General features: G+C 39.8%; 1 protein-coding gene across 3 annotated transcripts in view; it reads right to left on the bottom strand.

The window, feature by feature from the left end:
- Positions 1-21,291, bottom strand: part of PALS2 (protein associated with LIN7 2, MAGUK family member) — a 61,428-nt gene extending 40,137 nt beyond the window's left edge. For 2 of the 3 annotated variants that reach the window (XM_030009449.2, XM_030009448.2), the window contains exon 1: positions 21,069-21,290. The gene's annotated coding sequence lies outside the window, so the exon portion shown is untranslated. Of the gene's footprint in view, positions 1-21,068 lie in introns of all 3 variants that reach the window. The other variant, XM_030009451.2, reaches the window with a different exon arrangement.
- Between the last annotated feature and the right edge of the window lie 372 nt (positions 21,292-21,663).

The following is a 21,663-nucleotide window of genomic DNA, read 5'->3' on the forward strand; positions in this document are numbered from 1 at the left end:
TCGCCCCATTACAATGCAGCCACTTAAAAAACCTACACCTATGTCCTTTTAATACATCACACCCATATATTAAAATTTCAGGCATGCCCTGTTTCAGATTTCTGTTACTGTGAAGTACTTGTTGAATTATCCCTTCCAACCTAAAACACTGAAGTATTTAAATTAGATCTGCATCAATGCAGACATAAAAATATTTTTATTTGGGGTTCTACTACAGTTGCTGCACAAGCAATTGCTCAGTAAATTCATATGCAGAAAACAGAAATGCAAGACAGCTTTTCAGAGCACAAAATAAAGCAGTTTAGAAAATATTTAGACTATCTCAACACATTCTTTAATCAAAAATTAAAGTGATTCTGATTTAAAATAGAAATATATTTGATTATTATATGATTATTATATCTACCCCATTTCTCTAGAAGAATAAAGACCCACCATGAAAAATTTCCATAGGGAAGTTTTCAGTTAATTCAGAGTCTACTTAATTTCACTGAAGTCTTCCTCTTCATCGCAACTTGCAAGTGAAAAATTTAAGACAGAAGTGAAACTGCAAAAATTATAAAATTTAACTGAAATTACCTCTGGCCCAGGACCTCAGTTTTCAATTTTACATGATCACCTAGTACATTTTCCAGAAGTTTCATTTGAAGTTCATTCCTGAGCTCTGACGCTCCCACTTCCACTAAACTAATCCCTCTCATGCAAGCACGCCCTATCTCTGCGCAAACAAACTTATTAGGAAGCTGTAAAAGCAGGTTGCTAAATTAACAATGTTATAGTTCAGGGTGACTTGCAACAGAAAAAAAAAAAAACACCAAAAAAAAACCAACCCCCAAAAAGTTTTCTTTACTACCCTTGTCATATGACGCAGTTCTTGTTTATTTTAAGGACACAAGGTAAAGCCTTACCTACAAAGAAAATTTACCAAATGGAATGTTAGTGATGTAGTGGATAGAAAATGCCTTTTCCAAATTTGTTTGCAGAACAACATTGCTGATGTTTTTAAACAGTGAAAAATACCACATAAAACATTTGTACTTTAATACAGAGATGGCAAAACATGATGGCGTGTTAAATGCTTATCTGACCTGCATGAATGCCCAAAATGCATCTCAGTCACTTCCCTGTTAAGAGACTCTATTGTAAATTTTTCTTTTAATTTAATGCAGTCAAGATTTACACAATTACCTATTCATTATCCTCAACAGTTACCTTCCTTTAGTCCTTTGAAGTGTATGCTCAAGAACCCTGGAAAAGGAATAAAAAGATCACCTTGACACTCATTTTCAAGGGAACTGAAAAACTCCATGGAGTAAGTCATACTGCACTTAGTCATGTGTTTCACCTCCCAGACTACTTCCCTGCAATGTGCTGTCAGGATTTATTTAGGATCACAAATGCTTAAAAGCGGGAAATTTAATTTCAATTTAAGAATAACTGGGCACAGTAACAGGGGGAAAAGTTATTTCTAGTGGTCTTGGGACAGCTTGCATTAAGAACTAGACATTTTTAAGGAAATTACCACTTTGAATGTTCACCACCTTCACTTTCAAGTCAGTTTCCAACTTAGTGCTGTGAACATTGAATGACAATGTTCCGTGTTTTATAAGGTGGACACAGGCACAGAAACTGAAAAGGGTATCTTCAAAATGCTATTTTGCACTTGTACCTGTGATGCATATTGACAAGTTTGAAATTTTCTACTCTATTTCCTTAGAATACCAGGTTTGGTTTCATTAAGTTTTGCCTAAGAACTTCTGAATTTTCAGTCATGCACTGTCACCCCAACTGAAGCAAAACCAGAGAACGTTTAAGTAAAGGCTTACAGTGAATAACTTGTGACCAAATAGTTACAAGTTTTCTGATTACACAATGAATTTTAAACATCTTTCCATTCAACTCTTCCTTTGGAGAGAGGGATACTAGATGACAGAAGTTCAAGGACATAACTGAAACTTCATAGTGGTGGAATGGCTACAGTAAAATACAGGGGAATATAGTTCATGCTCAGAAATATAATGATCAGCTTCATATATAAACAAAAATCTTACTTCCAACAACTATTGATGGCTTCATTCCCAGCGTCCAAAGAATGTGCTTAAATAAAGTACAGCTTACTACCAGAACTAAAGATTAAGTGGGAAGTTAGAAACATGTTACATGCCCAGACATAATCTGCTGCTATTGTACCAAGCCCGTACCAGTTGATATGAAAGCATGCAGAGCCTAATAACTGCTGTAGTGGAAGGCAGCCATCTCACTTCAGTTTATTTCTCTTCTTTGATAGCAGTAACTATTCAAGTACATACTTCCAGTCACCCACATTACACAAATCACTCCCTCAATTACTGTTGCACAAGCCAAGTTCTGCACATCTTCAGTTCAATCCCCCCCCCCCCCCCCCCAAAAAAAAAAGAAATTCTGGCAAATGCAAAGACAGGTGAACTTTTCTTCTTGGACAGTTCACACCAGTGCAAAACTTAGTCAAAGAATACAGTCTATCAAGGCTTTTTATCATTTTCTGAGACAGGTAAATTGCTGTAATATCTAAAAGTAGAAATGTTTAAAACTACAACTTCTACTTATATTTCATGATCTCTTTTATAACATCTTTTCTTGTAAAAATGAGGCCATGATGGAACTTGGCTTTTTGAGTGCATCTGAAACATGAGGAAGTCTACAGAGGGGAAATAAATAAAGAAATTTTAAGATTGTTTCTTTCTAGACTCCAAACTGCAATTGCTCTTTCTTAAAAGCAGTTCATATATGTCCTCATAGGCTAAATCTCTTCAATCCCATTTATGGTGAAACAATAAAAGCCACAGACTCTCTTGATTTTGACCCAAGTCCTTTGTTCTATTCTTTCCACCACTGCTTAGGGGTCTCAGAGAAAGGGGTGGGAAAAGAGAAGAGAGGAAGATGTTAGTACAAAAACAGTACCTGACTGAGCCAAGAACCTCATTGGTTTTTGACAACGGAACCTCTCAGACTCGCACGAGTTTTGAGGCCCAGTTACTTGGGTATCAGTAGTCAGAATTACTTACGAACGCCATCAACAGAAGTGGAGAGGACTCTCAAAATAGCCTATTAAAGTCCTCCCATGTACAATCAGAAATGGCGGGTTAGGGACCATGATTCTATTCCATCCCCAGTGAGAACCCACTGCAATAGATAGATAATTCCATGTTTCAGCTTTTCCACAAGAAGGTTTTATGAAGTCTGGGTCCTGACCTGGAAAAGAGTAATTGCTTTGCCAACCATCTTCAGCATGGCAGTTGAGAGGTCTGTCTCATCACACTAAATGAGTTCTCAGAGCAGTCAGTCCCATACATAGTAGTTTCTGCTTGTTATACTCCCCATTTAATTCCTCTTTACCAGAAGAGTATTGGGCCTGAGAGATATATTAAAAGAGATCAATGCACCCTGGATAAATTGGTTCTTTGGACACAACTAGCTTTAAGATTGTGGAATAATTTAACATGAAGTTACCCTCAAGTTCCCAAGTGAACTTAAAAGGGCAATGATGTCTTATTCCGTAATACTAAGATACCCAACTTTTTCTGGGTGTTACAAGGTCAAAAAACTGTTCATGACATTCACAACTACTGGCAACAGAGAAAACAACTACTATCTCATCAGAAAGGTCATACAGTGTACACAAGGTAACAAGAATCAAATAGATGAAGTGGTCATTGTCTCATGCAAACTCAGCACTTAAGTTAAATGGCCACATTCTTCCTCATAATTTTGAAAGGTCTGAAACAAAATGTAGTCTAAGAATGCATTTTCAGAAAATGTAAATTCCTCTTCATAGAAAGGAAATCAACCTGTTTAGCTGTTTTTCAAATAATCAGCTATATTTCTTTCATTTTCCATTACACTGTTCCAGGAGACATGCCCAAACCCCAAATGAACTCTTGATTCTGCTTCAACTTTTCAGATACCCCGTCTGTTAACACGGGCCCCAGCATACCTGCACACATTTCACTTGTCACGTGGTGCAAGAACAAGTCCTATACTCAGGACAGAATCTGGTTGTCTGTCTCTACTCAAAGAGCAGCTGAGATTTTTAAGCAGTCCAGGCTTGCACCTCCCTAAATCAACAGATGCTGATATCTCAGCTACAAGCATCCTACATGTCAGCTACATGCACGTGCAAAGCTGCAAGGTAACACACTGGACTTTAGCTTGCTTTTTGGTCCAGTTGGGAGGGGAAAATAGCTTGAGGAAATGAAGTAAACCACATGCAGGTAGACTGCCAGAACACCTGTCCCTGTACAGGTCCAATGGCACACTAACAAAGGCACAAGCCCAGCAGCCTGTTCATAGCCAGGCAAGCACTCATGGGATTGCTGGTCCACCTACTAGTGTTAGTCTGCACACAGAGATCCATTAGAAGCACCAGATCTTCATGATGAAAATTCCTTTGGCATACTCAGTTTGGAAGAGACCTTAACAACAATAATAGCATACTGCTTGGAAAGGTATCTTTTTATTTTCATTAATATAATATCCTTTCCATAAATCAAGCTTACTGATGGCACCAAGTATTTCTCTACAGAAACTTGCCATGGTAGCAAATAGCAATGACACTTGATCCCATAAGAAGGAATTTGTTTTCAATGACTGAAGCAGTTGAACCATGAAAGAAGCTTTCTCAATTGCAAAAACTCTGGCAGAGTTTCTGTTTTTCTAAACACAGTGTCAGGATTTAAATACCACATCACTTCTCAGCATAAGTTTTAAGACCCAGACAAGCCAACTTTCACACTGAAGGAATCAACACTTGCCTTTTAATACCAGAGAGACTGGTTTGAATGAGTTCCTGCCAGTAGTTCAAAAAAGAAGCCAAGTCTCTATTTAAAAATTCTTTTCTCAAATTAATTACCATCCCCCTGTCCAGAACAATGGACATCAAGGGCTATGAAGGAAAAAGATACGATCAAGCATGTATCACGTTGGCTCAACATAGGATTAAATTATAGCTGAAAAGGTAGAGAATTAAATAGTCTAATGGTAATTTTTTTATATAGATTCTAAGTACTTGAAATTCACAATGCAATTATGTAAATTTCACATGTGCTTAAAACTGTGATTTTTCCTGTGCTTAGTAAATGAATTGTTAGCATATTGAACAAGTTTAAGCAGACTACACCAAGGAGCCTTGTAATTTCCTGGTCTCGTGTGCCTGTTGCACTTTTCTTGCTCTGACAATACCTGTAAACCCATACTCTGGCTCCATGTAACTCCTCTTGTATACTTGACTACAAGAAGGGAAAGAAGCGTAGGAAGCAAGTGGACATGCAGATATCCAAACTTGAGATTAGGCACGTGAACTATGATTCAGAAACAGCAATTCAGATTTTCACTATTGGCAATAAATTGAGTTTTGTACCAATGGATTTTACATCTCTTCAGACTCATGAGGTGTCAGTCTTCTCTGTTCCTACAGGTAGTGAGTCCAAATAAAATTAAGCATTACCAAATCCACTAACTGCCTCAAGACAAACAACAGAATTCAATTACCCACATACTATTGCTGTGTATGACAAATGTCAAACGAGACTCCCAAGGCAGTTATTTGATCTTAAAGCCAATAGTATTCAATGGCCCATATTCAGTAGTATAACACATGGAAAAAGAAAGAGCCTAAACTTAAGTATGAAATGGAAAATATTTTCATCCATTCTGAAGACAATACTAACAGCAGGAAACTGTAGAACCCTTCCCCTAAAGGATTTTCACCAAAGACTTGCAGATAAAGTACTGTCTGTTGGTTTTCCTAATTATTCTTTAGCCAAGTCCATCACTCAGCAGACAGTTCTTGTTCTAAGCAGATACCTGAACCTAAACAGGTATCTTTTTGTAAGAAAGGAACATTCACACAATGCTGTATGAGTACATATGTCAGATCTCTCTTGATTTAAAGTATCAGGAAGACTATCTTAATAAGCTTAATAAAATAAATAAATCAGTCAAGTAATTCTACCAGTTTTGCTCTTCAGTAATAGGGCTTTCTAAGAACAGGTGGATACAGGTTTTTCTGTATGATAAATACAGAAAAACAGTGCAAAGACTACAAGAAGAGAAGTACATAGCACAGCAAATGCAAAGACTACAAGAAGAGAAGTACATAGCACAGCACAAATTTGCTAGTTCGGCAGAGCTGCAAGACTCTACTGTAAATCTGAAGCACGGAAATATTACTGTAACTGCATCTGTGACATTCTTGCTTTCCCTAAAAATTTTTACTTGAATCTACAGTGCTAACAGCAAAGCCAATGCAACACACAGTGTCCTATGATTTTTGAGAAAGGGAAATAGGTTCCACAAAAGACACACACTACAATAAGAGCACCCCAAACAAACTTACAGACACAGCACTTCTGACATCTTGTACAAAGATGCCTCTGTAAAAGAGCTAGCTGATTTTAATACTCTGAAGGTTTTTGTTGGACTGTATTTTTGGGATGGGTGGAAAATATATTTTAATAAGTTTAATCACCACTGAGACGCAGAAATTCTAGATCATATTAGTGTCAGATTAACTCTCATGGTTTTTTTGCAGTCATCTGTTTTGTACATTTCCAGATTATACCAGCCATCATAACACTCACGCATGCACACACACCCCAACATCAGTGTTTATAACATTTAGCCAAAATTTAAACCCTGCCTTACCCAGAAAAGCTGGTCATCTCTCCAACACAGAAACAAGAATAAAATTCTGTTTGAGTCCCAGAAGTCCTAAACGCTTAATAGCGAATTATTTGGAAATGTATTGAATAAAAGGCAAAAAATGGCTGGAAAGTAGGCAACACATTATGATGAAGTTAGAAAAACTAGATACAGCAAAAGGAGTGGCTCAGAAGGAAAAGGAAAACCTTTAAGATGGCTTACAGCATATTCCAGCTAATGGCCCAGGAACCACACCTGGCCTGTCATTTTTGCACACACTCCAGCACTAAAAGATAGCGCCTTCACCATGCTGGAAGGGGTAGTGTTTAAACAGGACAGCCACCTGCTCCACTTGTCTTCATGTATGCAGTTTGGCACCTCTACCTGGAAGACGACATTATGCTTACTACTCCTTCCTTGATGGGAAAGAGAGGGAGGTACCCAAAGCTAAGTACATTCAACTTGCCACTCATTGTGCTCCTTTTTAAGTCTACTGTCTTAAAAAAATGGTTTTTAGACAATTTTACAGAGAAGTGGGATTTGCTAAAATATTACTGAAATTATTTAAGTGTATGTTCAGCTGCAAGCAGGTAAGTAGTCCCAGTGACTTCAAAGTTAAGGCATCTGTTAAAGTTGTTTCTGGGAATTAGGCCAGAGAAAAAGAGCAAAAAGGAAGGAAGTGACCTACTTGAATGAAAGACTCATTCTGAGGTTTATATGTTCAGATCCCCTCAAAAGAGGCTGATGAGAGGTATTTGAATATATTTCCTTAAGTACAAACTGTGAAATATCACATAGTATAACTCTTGATTAACCCATTTGGTTCACAAAGGCTATTCATACTCATATACACTCGAGATTTTTTCCACTATCCTTCCATTCAGTGCCTATTTCTATTCACCCAGGAAAGTACTCCTCTTGTTTCCTAAGTATACCCAAATGCTTAAAAAACAGAGTCAAGACTAAAACCAAAATGGCGGCTTAGCTCCATTAAAAGAATGAGTAGTTTGATTAAAAACAATCTGTGCTATAGACATTTAGAGATCTTTCTAACATGTTTAAATTCTATTTTAAAAGATGGCCAGGATCTAGAGTCCTGATGACTCTTCACTTCTTCTGCCTTTCTTCATCCTGTTAACTCTGTCTGAAGCTGTCAATGAACCCTAAAAACTACATAATAAAAACTTCAGCAGGATTCTAATTTTGGTCACAGATAACCAAGTATAGTAATTCTAGATAATACTAGATGAGATTTACGATGCATTCAACATCTTCAGACGCACAAGAGTATTTCTGGGCATGACTTGAACAGACAATATTCAATGTACAGCTGGTAAATTTTACTCCTCTTTTTTCTTCTATTTCTATACAAGAAGTATATGCGTGCTGTACTTTACCTCAATTTTCTTCCAAAGGATCTACTTCTTCAGCAAGACAAAAGACAAGTCTAGTCAAGCCTCACTTTCAAGACATCAGAAGATCAAACTATAGCTATTTTTGAGAATGGAAGTTAGATATACCATCATCACTTCTCTGAGCAAGACGTACCAACAGTTAAAGGAAGACCTGTCCTCCTGGTGCAACTTGGGATAAGAAAAGCTGGTCAATTTTTTCTGAACTCCGCTGTTGCATTATTTCTAAACCACACCCCCCCCCCGCCCCCAATATTTGTTTTACCTACCACTATCAAAATCTCTTATCCCAAGAAGAAAGAGCACCTCAAAAAGCCGAGATCAAGTTCTTGGTAATGGAACTGCTCTTACTTTTGTACACTTCCCAACTCATGTCAAGCCTGAGAACTTCTACATTCCACTTACTCCAAACAAGGGGTTTGCCAGTGACTACACTTCTTGTTCAAAGGTAATAAGAAAATCACCTTGAAAAAATATTTTTTAAAACATTTTAGAAAACTATATTGGGACACTGCTTCTTTATCACCTCCTCAACTGACTGATGAAAGGATCAAACACAAGAACCTTGACTTTTACCAAGTACGAAAAGATGAAATACTGAAAAGCAAAGAGGAAAGAGCTCTCTACATCTCTCTGGGTCTTTGTCATCCCATTTCCAACAGGTAGCAGAAACTATTTCTATAGCACTATGCCTCTATTCTGTATGGCAATCACTGCTTGGATTTTAAGATCTTGTATCAAGCTGATTTCACTGAACAAAATCCATCTCCTGCTCACTGTTAACACAGGATGGTCTAGAAGTCCTGACTCCATCCTTCTTACTTGCATCAGAAGGCTGAACCCAGAAGCTTAAAAATCACTGGATACCATAAACTTGGAAGTGTTTCCCAAGTGATACCGAATATAACAAACCGGTAGCTAGCTGTAGAATGACTGACGTGAGTGAAAGATGAGCCAGTTGCTACAGTTTGTAACCAATTCCGAGTAAAGATATAGGACAATGTGAAAAGGGAATGTGATTTAGGAAGAATGTTTTTTAATCACAGCAATCTAAAACAGATCATTGTTTCCTTATTATCTATGCATTTCCACAGATTGGTTGAAGATCTCTTTCCAAGCACAGGATACCATACTGTCAGTCTGAAACAGTATTTCTAGTGCTAATCTAGAAGTCTTTCCTTTAACTTCAGATGACCACGCATTATCAGCACAGACATGTAAATTCAAAGGACTCTATGACCAACTAACCCAAAATTCAAACTATCAAAATGTTTTTCCTTTAGCACCATCACACTGTATCTTTCTGTGTTTATTAGAACTCCACAGTTAGGGTAGAAGAACCTTTAAAGCCACACCAAGATCTTGGCCAAGGCCAGGTCCACCTTACAAAGGCTGCCTGTGTGGAAGATGGGATCAGACGGAACATGTCACACAGCAGCAGTCAGATTTCTGGAGAGCAGGTAAATATGTAAACAGGCATATAGGCTCCAGTGCTTGGAGGCTAGACATCTATTTCTGCTGTTCTATCTGGACACACCATTAGGCAGAATGGAGCAATGGCCAAACAAAGAACAATCTGTGGATATTCTGGCCAGTCTGACATGCTTCCTAAACTACATATATGGGTAATCATTGATCTGCTGCAAACTTACTGCCAGCTCTATTACCAAAACAAGAACTAGTACTGGCTCAATCTTCACAGAAGGCTACAATGATACACAAATCACATCTCAGTCATCAAGCACTCCAGAGAAAATCCATGTCAATTATTTAAAGAAACTAAAGAGTAATCCAGTCCAAGGATAAGAGTTTCTTATGTTTAATCAAACAGATCACCAGTGCAGAGTAGCCATTTATATATGAATACTAGTCCATGAAGCAGTTGAGACTAGTTTTGAAATGGAAGCATCCTGAATAGTAAAAGCACACAATATGAATTACATCAACAACCCACAAACATAATTTGGTTCAAAAAGTCTTCAGGTTAAACATTAGTTGGATTCTGGGAGATTACCTGGGGAAAATATCATGTATGCTTATTTTGGTTTTATACTTTTCTAGACAGCTTATGGGTGCTGGGCTTTTTCTTTACACACAAGTGTTCTGTTTTCTAAGATGCATATGTATGTATATATATAAACACATACGCTCTTAACACACATATATATAAAACACTACACTTTATTAAAAATGCCCTCTTTTTATGTATGTATACAGTTACACACACACATACAAACAAAAATAAAAAATATAATTTTTTTTAAAGAGCTTTTAATGGACTGACTGCCAGCTCCAACCCATTCAGTTCACCAACCCCGTTCAGTTCAAATGGGTAATATCTCAAGACAGAGCATGATCACATCAAACAGGAGAAAGGTCCTGATGCAGGGTCTTTCTTCTGTGCAATATTAGGGAGTAGGAATCTTTTTCTTACAGGTAGCCATACCCACAGCTGCTCACCTGTGCCTCATATTTTAGATCATCCTCTTGCATTTATACAGGCTCCCTAATGACTTGTAGAAAAGCAACAAAAGAGAAAGGGTGGCAAATGTGTTATCTTTGTTGTCTACAAGGGGACAGACTTTCTGAAGACCTTCAGTCTTATGTCTTTAGCATTATCAGTCATTCTGCTGTCTTAGTTTGCAACCCCCTCTGCAAAGCAGTCAGATCTTTTTGGAAACTGTTAATGTGCAGGCCCAGGGCAATTACATAAGATGTTATTTTAGTCATGAACAACACATTAAATTTTGGATTCTGCCACTGTTGCAGATTAGCACAATGAAATTCTTCACCAGTTTTTGGTTAATGATGTCTAGGCGCTTGGAGATTATGTTTCTTTACCCTCTTCTGCAAGCTGAATTTAATGCTAGCCAGACACTAAATTTTCTGGCACCAGCTCCTTCTCATCAAGAGATATCCATGTCTTCTGTCTTCTTGAAAATCTGCTCAGAGATAATGTTCACAGGAGCTCCTGACAGATTCTGAATGGTTTCAGAAGTTGTGTTGCATGTTGGAAAAAGGATACAGAGTTAAATGGACCTTCAGTCTGACCCAACGACAGTTATTATTGTTTGAAAACTTACCATATTAAAGAGCACCCAAATACTTTCAGGTTTGTAATACACTCAAGTGTTATGTAGCTAGGCTGTAGGACTTCACTGACAATGCAAGTAACAAGTTTCACCCATTAATGTTGCATTTAACAAACAAATCTTGCATTAGTATATAATGCTCCTGCACTGTGATACAAGATGCCAACTACAGAATTAAAATTAACTGCCTCTACAGATATCCTGGCTAGTCTTGTATTCAACACAAACAGGAAGTCGTGTCCTGAGACCTCAAAACACCAAAAATTTCCTTCTGCCTATTTCAAAACAGCACTATATTCTCAAACAATGAGGTTCACTTACAAATTCATCCTTGTAGATTTCTCTGATCTAATGCTTAAGTGCATAACTACTTCATAAAGTAAGTAAAATCCAAATAGAAACAGGACATTTATATAAAAGCATTTGCATTTTGGACTTAGTGTCCCACCATGGTTCACAATCATCTATCCAGAGAATTGCCCTTCCTGCTGAAGTTCATGAAGAAAAATGGGAAAAACATTGTCTTGATTGTAGTATCTCCCAAGACTAACTCTGCTCCCCTGTTTATTTCATACTGACTGGCTTTTTGTCCCAAGATTTTGTAATAGAGGTAAAATGTAGTAACTTGTTTTATTCACGCAGCTTACTACCAAACTACTTGAAAGGTTTGCAAACCCAGAACTCTGGAAATACAGATTTAACAAAAATGTTGCTCTAGCTAGACTTACTTAAATGTCACAACTGAAAGATTCGGTGTGCTTACTCTCTGCTTATTAAGTAAATATTTCCAGTATTTCCAAATTAAGAAACTCTACAACTGAGACTAAGTGAATACTACTTAAGCTCCAGAAGTAGAACAGTTATCTACCTGGAGAAAATGAAGTTACGGGTAAAAAAATGTTAATGTTAACCTTTAAAATGCAAGTATTCTTAGCTATCCCAGTTTAATAATAAGGAAGAATAGTAAGCATCAAAAGTGATCTGAATTTTGAAGTAATTACAGAAAAATAAAACTCAATGTATTAACTCACCCTGGAGGAAAAACCAAAGTAATCTAATTCAAACTAGTCTATGGCTGTCCAGAGAGATTACCTTCTGGAAGTACAGTAATTATATTTGTAAAGTAAAATCACTTATGCCTGGGGTGGGGAGGCCCAAGGGATTTTTTTTTTTTTTTTAATGTGCAGAAGCTTCATAATGGCATGAATACTGAGAAAAGAATTTTGTGTACAAAAGTACACATTCTGTGTAATGGTCTTTTTTTGGTGGTGGTAAATGGATATGTGTAACAAGTAAGACTGTAGGACACCAGATGTCAAACATGAATGGACATACAGTTCCACTTTTCCATATAGTGCCCATACATTCTAAGCTAAGTAGCAAAGTGGAACTTCTTGCAAAAGCACTTCTTGCCAAATTTGTAATTAAACTAATCCTTATAACTCTAAAGAGAAAATTCCTACTGGTTTCACTGAAAGTTTCTCTATATAGGTTTTTGCCAGTACCTTACAAATGAGATTACTTTAAAAAAATAAAACACTGTATTCTTATGAGCTCTAACTTACTTAACAGTCCACATAAAGCATTTTTATTCAACATCTCCAGTTAATAGCAAGACCTAACAGCACCATTCTGACAGTCTCACTGTGATACAAAACTGTCCCAAAATAGTTTTGGTGGCTTTATGGAGAAAAAAAGATGTGTGGTCAAACAAGGCCTAACCTTTTGTCTTGTCTACAAAAAAAGAACTTTACTAGGAGCCAGAAGCTCAAGTTTTGAACAGTTAAAAAGAAACAAAGTGAAACAATACCAGAAGCTTGGAATCAGATATGAAGCATTCACTTCTCTTGGAAATTACAAATGACTTACGACAATACATCTTGATACCTTCCACTTTATTAGGAGTCTGGCTGCTGAAAAGTCCGCCCTTCTCTTTTCCATTTCCTATTCATTAGTACCAATGAAGTAATTCCTTCTGAAGACCCCTGTTCAGCAGTTTTACTGTTGCTGCTTACAGCTTTCCTGAACTGTAATAGCATGGAATCTGACCTAAGACTGAGAACTGTATGGTAAATTTGGTAAGAACTACAGATTTCATTCTGGTGCTGTTTAGTTAGTCTGTGCTGTTTGCAGAGCTATTTGCCAAGATTTGGCAGTTGAATGCGTACACTTCAATTCATAGCTACTAAATTCCATTCAACAGTAAACTTGCATGCTTCCAGGTGACAGCACAAAAAGTCCCAGCAAACAGACTACAGCAACTTCCCCAAGCAATAGACTACTGGATGGGAGATTCACTTTTTGATCCAATTACTAGACCAAGATTTCTAAATGTATCAATTTTTGGCTACAGTGGATTTTTTTTTTAATGTATTTAGCTACTTACTTGTTAAGCAGCACCGGCTTATTTATCACTGTACACAGCAAAGCAAGCAGGCACCCATACAAAAATACTTGTCTCCTGTCACCCACCCAGAGCAGTAACTCCTGACTCCCCTGAGCACTTCCCCAACGTGGATGTCAGAGTGTAACCACTAGAGGGAGTATTCGAGCTACAGTTCTATTGAGAAACCGGAGGTGCTCGCTGCAGGCTTTCACACTTCACACTCAGAACTTGAAAATAATAAAATAAAAACACCTTTCTACAGCTTTTAACAACACCCAAAGCCTCTTGCTCTTCTCACCAGTGTACACATCCAGTTACTCTCCCATTCCAATAGCAAAATTTCTAACAATGTCTTGATCCCTAAGTCCTACATCTTGGGAGCTGGGGTGAGGAGGGGGTGCGGGGGGAGGGAGACACACAGACAGAGGGATGGATGGATTTTTTTCCGACCTAATCATGTGTCAGACTTAAGAGACACTTCAACTGCCAGCCCTTCAGTGCTCTCCCACCCCTTTCCTAACGTTTCTTTTTGTGTATTTATTGCCTGTCCTCAAAACTGCCCAAACGTTTCTCCCTTCTAGCAACAGGAACATGAAATGGATGTGGTCCCTGCAGGCAGCAGCAGAAGGATGAGGGTTCTCAACCATCAGTCAGAGCAACTCAAGCACAGTCACTACCTCTGTGCAACCAGCTAATGTTGCAGAAGTGCTGTTTAAAACCCAGTAACACTAGTTACCAGTTTATCTTGCTTCCCAAAGAACAGTGACTCAAATGTACACGTCCATTTTGTCACTCAAGCCAAGACACCTATTATCACAGAGCTAATGATGGACAATTCTCACACGACAGGTTCATGCCAAGGTTAAATTTTATCTATGCAGCAAGTGGGCCACCCCACAGAAAGCTACGAAAGAATGAAACAAAAATCACAGAGCCAGCCCAAATATCACTGGTGTTTTACTTCATAAATAAGCTTCTCTTGAACGTGCCTTTGAATATCACACATAATAATGTACACAAAGAGTTTGTCCTCAGAGGGAAGATGACGTATGACAAATGCCAATTACATCAAGCAACATGCTTCTGGAAGTTGCTCAAATACTACATAGATTAAATCTGTATAAAAGAGCTTCACTGATCAGTGATCAGAACTGACCAAATCAAGCACTGCTCATCCCATTTTTCTATGGCTTACCAAATCTAGTGTAAGCAGCAAAACTGTACCAGTAGATCTGGGAAAAGCGACTGGACATCTGCATGATTTGCATTCAGATGACCGTCTTACAGTCATACACTCTATAAACATTAAGTTTCACTTAACAATTTCTCCCTGCCTACATGTTCTTTACCAATGAATCCATATACTGAACTTTCAATTGTTAATTACACCTCCTCCTCCTGCATTCTAGTGACCCGAAAAAATGCAAGGGAAGCTGTGAGAAGCAGTATGACTATGGTAAACTTAGTATCATTCAAGCAATTTCTGTCCAGCAACACTGTGCTTTGCTACAGCACAATAGTTCACAATACAAGCCAGAATTGCTTGGAAAGGTGAAATAAACTTTTCGCTCATTTCATTCACTAGACTGCAGTTTGCCTTCCCAGTTTCAGAACTTCTGCTGTATAAGCAGTTTTATCTTGCCAAAAAGACTTCTGTAAACCTCAGCAGTGGATCAGGAAATGCATGGGGTGGAATTTTAATAAGAAGATATGTAAAGGCTGACTTACCAATTGGCCCACTGACTTGTTAAAAAAATAAATCAATGTCACATAAAAAGTTGTTGAGATGTTTTACATACAAAACCTCTCACATGATAGCTACATGCATACCTCCAAACATAACATTGGTAATGAATGAATGAACATGGAATCAAATTTTTTTTATCAAAGAATGTAATAACAATATCAGAATGGCTGATATATTCTTCCATTCCCCTACAGATTTACTTGAGTGCTCCCCTACATTGTGTTATTAGTCTTAAGAAAAAGTTTTACCCTCAGCCTATTTACCGTCAATCTACTTTCCTCCATCATGTGTTTAGATATTTAAAATGGTATCACTTTCACTTTTCACTAACACACATTTGGCCAGTGGGTGGAGGTAACGCTTAATTAGAAAACTGAAACCAAACTATTTGAGTAGCCACTCTTACTACAGAAATAATATTTGAATGCCAACACTATCTCAGCAAAAGAGGCTTAAATGAACTATCTTAAAATAAAAATTTAAACTGTTTTTCTTACCTTCTAATTTTCATTATTTCAACAGTATCCTGACAAAATGTTTGGAATCAAAAAGTAAAGGCTTAAGCTTATTTGAAATCAACAGTTTTGTCTCCACCTACTGGAGAAGTTAATTTAACTGAAACAGTAATTTGATCCTTTGAGATTTGGGTAAGCAAAAGCTGTAAGAGCAATATTTTTGTGTAAGATGCAAAGAATTGGTTTCCTTCCCACCCCCAAAAAAGCTTGCAAAAACCACTGACATTACCCGCAGTCAGCATGGATTTCATGAGGTTCCTACTCTCAAACAGCTGCTTGTCAGAATGCAAAACTAGTCAATACTCTTAAATAACATATCCAAGTAATTTCTTAAATAACATTTGTTGCCAGCAAATCTGAAGTAATCTAATTTCAATATCTTGCTAATTTCCACCATGCTTTCATGAGACCTGGACACTAACATTGGAACAAGTTCTTTAAATAACCGATGTGTAAAACCCACAGAACAGTTGCTAATATGAAGCATTCTCAAGATGTAACACCTTTTTTTTTTTTTTAAGCCAAAAAGACCTTGAAAATAATTAAACATTAAGTAAAAGTAGAGAATGTCCCATTTTCAAATTTTTGGTTTTATTATTTAATACAGGTTGTGAAATTACTTACCATCATTTTAAAGACTCTTAATTAACCCAAAATAGGAATGTACATATTTTGATACGGAAAAACACCTCTCCTAATCTGTCTTTTTCTCTTTTTTGCCTCCATTATTCTTGTAAGAATGACATGAGCTGTAACTAAGTAATTCAGGCTTGCTTTATTCTGAAAAAAGCAATTTTTAAGCCACAAGATAGCACATTAACATCACAATGCTTTGTTTATGCCTCTGCAAAAGACAACAGTTTTGCTGTAGTATAACCAAAGATCCAACCGCAGATGGTTATAATGACCATGGAATCAGATAATACGTTAACTTGAAAATGATGTTAACTCCTCCCCCCAAAACCTGAACTATTATTCTGACATTTTGTTGAACTCAGATTAGAAAGACTAGTCACAACTGTATACTGAGCTAGCCAATAACACCTACTGGTCCAGCTATTTGGCACTGCCTTCTAGATAGCACACACTTAAATAAAATCTTAGATCAGTTTTAAGCTCTGAAACAATCATCATCTACTATTTATCCTGCAATAAAAAAGTCACATTGACACCTTCCTGTCAATGAAAACAAACCATTATATTCCTCTAATAGTATTTGTGACCAGCACATCTGTATTTCGGCCTGCCTCTCACATGTCAGCCTGAACTAAACTCACTTTTCCCCAGGATACTTTATGAGCTGCTTCTATTCTGGAGGACAGCAAAACCACTTACACCCTCACAGACTCGCTCTTAACCTTGCCATTATATTCTACTTTGTATTTCCACACAAACAACTCCAATAGTGTCTGTGCCACTCCAGTTGCAGGATGTTTCTAAAAAGTCAGGTTTTTAGCGCATATGCAAGGCCAAACCCATTCCAGCTTGCCTCAGCACTGAATTTACAGAACATATACTGTGCACTTCATACTGATAACAGTAACTTTTTTGGCTTGTTAAGAAGAGTTAAGAGTTTCTCCCTACACCTCAACTCCTCTATTGGCTCTCTTTTCCTTGAAAAAACAAACATGAACATCTCATTCAAGGCCAGCTCAAAAAAAAAAGAAAAGAGAGAGAAAGAATAAAGAGCAAAAAGCAAGTTCAGGTGTATGTAGTGTTGAGAACCCATCTGTCCATCCTGTGGTACTCCTGCAGCAAATACTCTTTCCTCATCTAGTAGGGGGATCACTACCTCGGTCAATTCCCTCAAACCAGGATGAGTCAATTTTTATCCATTTTTACCTTAAACACAGAAAACAACAGGGCATTTTATTTAAACTTACATGATTTTTTTATCCTTTCAAATCTTAGGACAGCATAATTCATTCCACATTTGGATGGAGACTGCAACACCTAAAGTACTACCACAAACATTATCACAATCCCAAGTGCATACCTGTCTCTTAAATAAAAAGAAATCCCTCTGCCTTTTCTACAGCATAAGCAAAGATTCACTGATCTACAGACAAGTGTCCTGCACAGAAGATGAAAGGGCATTCAGAAGAGCCTGGGACAGTCACATCAAGTCAGAACTTTAAATCACTTTCTATAGCAGAAAGCATGGTTCTAAAGCAGGACACTAAACTTTTATAAAATTACATTCAAACTGTAAGCATTTTCTACAAATGAATACATTTAGAAAAACAGAATGATTCAGGGACTGACTGTACAAAGAGACTCATGCTAAAGACTCTTTTGCCTGTCCTTATGCTACTATAAAGTTTTCCCCAGACCACGGACCTTTGTTTCTGCATGTAGAAATACCCAACACAAGGACCCAATATCAGGCTGGAACTTGATTCTGACTGAAGAAGCCAAGTGTTTGAGGACAAAGCTCAGATCACATCCTTAACAGCTCAAAATAAAGCCTGTCAAATTATTGGTAGATTATTTGGTTTTCCTGCTTTTACTGTTGTTAAACATCAAATAAAAAATGCCAAAAGTATTAAGTTATATTGCCTAGATTTCTATTCCTTTCTACCTCCCTGAGGTTTGCATACACAGTCATTCAGAAAAAAAGATCAGATTAAAATTTTATGCTTTAAATAAGAAAAGTCCTAGAAGTCAGGGTTCCTGCAGACATTCACCCTCTCTATTAGCCTTTGTTAAGACTCCTTCATATTAGCCAGGCATGTTTTCACTACCTCCTTTCTTATTTTTATTTTATTTTAAAAAAACCAAACCATATGTGATTAAGCCATGATTTCAGTTAATAGCTTCCATTATTTGTTTAAAGAAAAAAAAAAAAGCAACAAGAAGTAGTTCAAGAAAGGTCCAATTGCACATATGTTGCAACAGCTTTTCAATCATTTTAGAGACTTTTAGTATGCACAGTTAGTCCACTAATATAGCAGCAGAACAGACACCATTCCACATAGCTGGTACAGTATATTTGTCAATAATTTCCATATTAAGTAGTTCTTGACAAGACAGGCTGAAACAGCAGTGATCCGTAGGATCTGAAACAAATGCAAGCACCCAGAATTCAAAGCAGCTGAATATACACACTTTTGGTTAGATGCTGAAGGTTCCATAAAAAAACCACAAAAACCACCAACACCCACCCACCCCCACCCACCCAAAACCCAACAGTGAAGAATGTAGTAAAATGTCTCCTGTAGAAAAGATGAGAAAATAAAAAACTAACAATGGTACCAGTATTATGACACCATGCCTCAGTACTGCAGATTTTTCACAGAAATATGGATCTCAGGTAATCTGTATAGCGTAATACTTCAAGAACAAAATAAGGAGAGCAAGATCATCAATTCCAAACATTTCAAGGGAGGGAAGAGGAAATTAGAGATTTCTCTGAAGAGTCCTTTAAAAATCACATTAAAATGAGATCAAACTAGACTCCAATTATCAGTACTTTATTTAAATGAGAATTTTCTCTATGGCATTTTCAGGAAGAATTTTGTGACAGATGTTGCATGGTCCAGTCACATGTCAAAGTGTAAAAAGCCAACCACCTCAGCAGAAATAAAAGGAAACACTATGATCCTAGTGTCAACTCAACCAGTTTAACAGACACTATCTGTTCAGAAGCAGTATGCTAAGATTTGTTCAAAGCCTCCCCTAGTCCAACATCTATTTATAGCTGCCCAGCCTCTCTACAATTTCTCACAGCCCCTCCTCCTCTCAAAGCCAAGTCAGGGAAGTTTAATGGATATAATCCTAGGCCTTGTGCTGCAAGATGGTCAGAAGATCTGCAACTCTCCTCCAGCGATCCCATGTGCAGTAAGGCCAGGAGCAACGAGAAGAGAATGGTCTAACCTACACAGGAGCCAAATACACGGGATAAACCTTATCTCTCCTCTTTAGGAACAAACTCATTTTTCCTTTGCCAACATGTTGATGTTAATGAACCACATAAGCATCAGAGGCTAAGCAAAAGATACCTGCCTCCTTCCTCCTCACCACAGAGCAATAGCCTAAGCCAACTGCCTTGAAAGCCACGACAGAAGCTATCCAAGTCAGCTTTGACCCCTGGACAGCAGCAATGTCATCCATGCACCTTCCCACTTATATTATAATGCTACTACTGTACGTTGTACCTTCCTCAAAGAAACTAGGAGGCTGTTGGCTTTTTTTCAGTGCAGTTTCTAGTTAATGTGCGATATTCACCACCCAGCCATGCATGTGCATGTCTTTATAAAGCATTGATCCAGATAGGCTCTCTTTCACCGGCATCTCCGCCAACAGCTGCAACATCACAGAAAGGGTGCAGATATTTTCCTGCATACGGAGCACAACGCCACAGGCTGAACTCTGCCACAAGCTTTGTACATCCTCGGTGCCTCTCCTGTCACCTACATCCACTTGCCCGTAGTACTAGTACAGAGACCAAGCAGATGACAGCACTACTGGAAACTCCTGCCCACCCGATTACAACCACATTTTCTCCCCTTTCCCCAGTCAGAGGCAGACGGAAGGGGAGGGATGACTTCCTCGGGAGGAAAATAAGCAGGGAAAGGCCGGGGCAGAGATCAAGAGAGGAGGAATCACCCCGAAGGGAAAGCAGATAATCCCTGAGAGGCGAGGCTGCGGAGGGGCATAACCGGGGAGGGAGGGAGAGGGGCAGCGAACCGGGGGGATAATCCGTCAGAGAAGGGGGGAGATAATCCCCTCGGAGGAGGGGGGAGGCGGAGGATCCCGGAGAGGGAGGGGCGGGAAACCTGATAATCTCCAGGAGGAGAGAAAATACCGGGAAGGGGGTGGGGGAAGGAGGGTGGGCGGGTAGATAATCCGGAGCGGCTGATGAAGAGCGAGTCTCCCGGGGACGCATCCGGAGGCGGGAGGAGGAGGGTTAATCCTCGCTCTGGGGGCAAAAATCCCTCTTCCCCGACTCCGGCGCTGCCATGTTCGCTCCCCTGAAGGCCCGCCCGGCACCGCTACCTGAGGGCGGGCGGCTCTCCCCCCCTCACGCCACACGCACACGCGGCGCTTCAGCTCCAGCCGCCGGGAAAGCGCGCCCCGCTCCGGCCGCCCGGCCCCGGGGCAAGGGGCTCGGCCGGGATCGCCGCGGGACCCCGCCTCCCACCACCATTTCCCCGCCGGTTGGAAGGGAGGGAGAAGCGGGCGGACGAGCCCTCCCCCCCCCGCACACGCGACCTCCTCGCCGGTACCGCAACTCACCGGCTGGCACCGGCTCCCGCTCCCCGTCCCCTCCTCAGCGGGCGCCGCTCAGCCCCATCTACGAACTCGGGCGCGCGGGCTGGCGGTTGGCGGAGGGAGAGCGCGAGCCAGCGCTGCCGCCGCTTCCCCCGCCGGCTCCGCAGCCGCCGCCGTCCCTGCCGCTCTGCGCCCGCCTCGGCGCGCGCCGCCGGCGTGGCTGTAGCACGCGCTCGCGCTCCTCCTCCCCCGCCACCCGCCTCCCCTGCGCGCGCGCGGCCTCCGAGGCGGCGGCGCGCGAGCACCTCCCCCGCCTCCCGGAGCAAACGGCTGGGCGCCTGAGGGGGCGCGCGCGCCTCTGCCTCTGCCTCGCCCCTCTGCCCGCCCGGGCCCCGCCCCCGAGTGTGCGCGTGCGGGAGGCTGCGAGTGTGAGAGCGCGTGTGTCAGTGCATGCGAGAGAGCGTGCGGGAGCGTGTGTGGGAGAAGCAGGGCGTGGGGCGGGGGTGAGGAGAGAGAGCCCGTGTGTGTGACTGCGCGCGTCAGAGCGTGTGCGTGAGAGAGAGCACCTGTGTGTGTGACTGCGCGTGGGAAGGAGAGCGCGTATGGGTGTGTCAGGGAG

The sequence above is a fragment of the Aquila chrysaetos genome, chromosome 3 (assembly GCF_900496995.4).
Source record: "Aquila chrysaetos chrysaetos chromosome 3, bAquChr1.4, whole genome shotgun sequence".
NCBI classification, from domain to species: Eukaryota; Metazoa; Chordata; class Aves; order Accipitriformes; family Accipitridae; genus Aquila; species Aquila chrysaetos.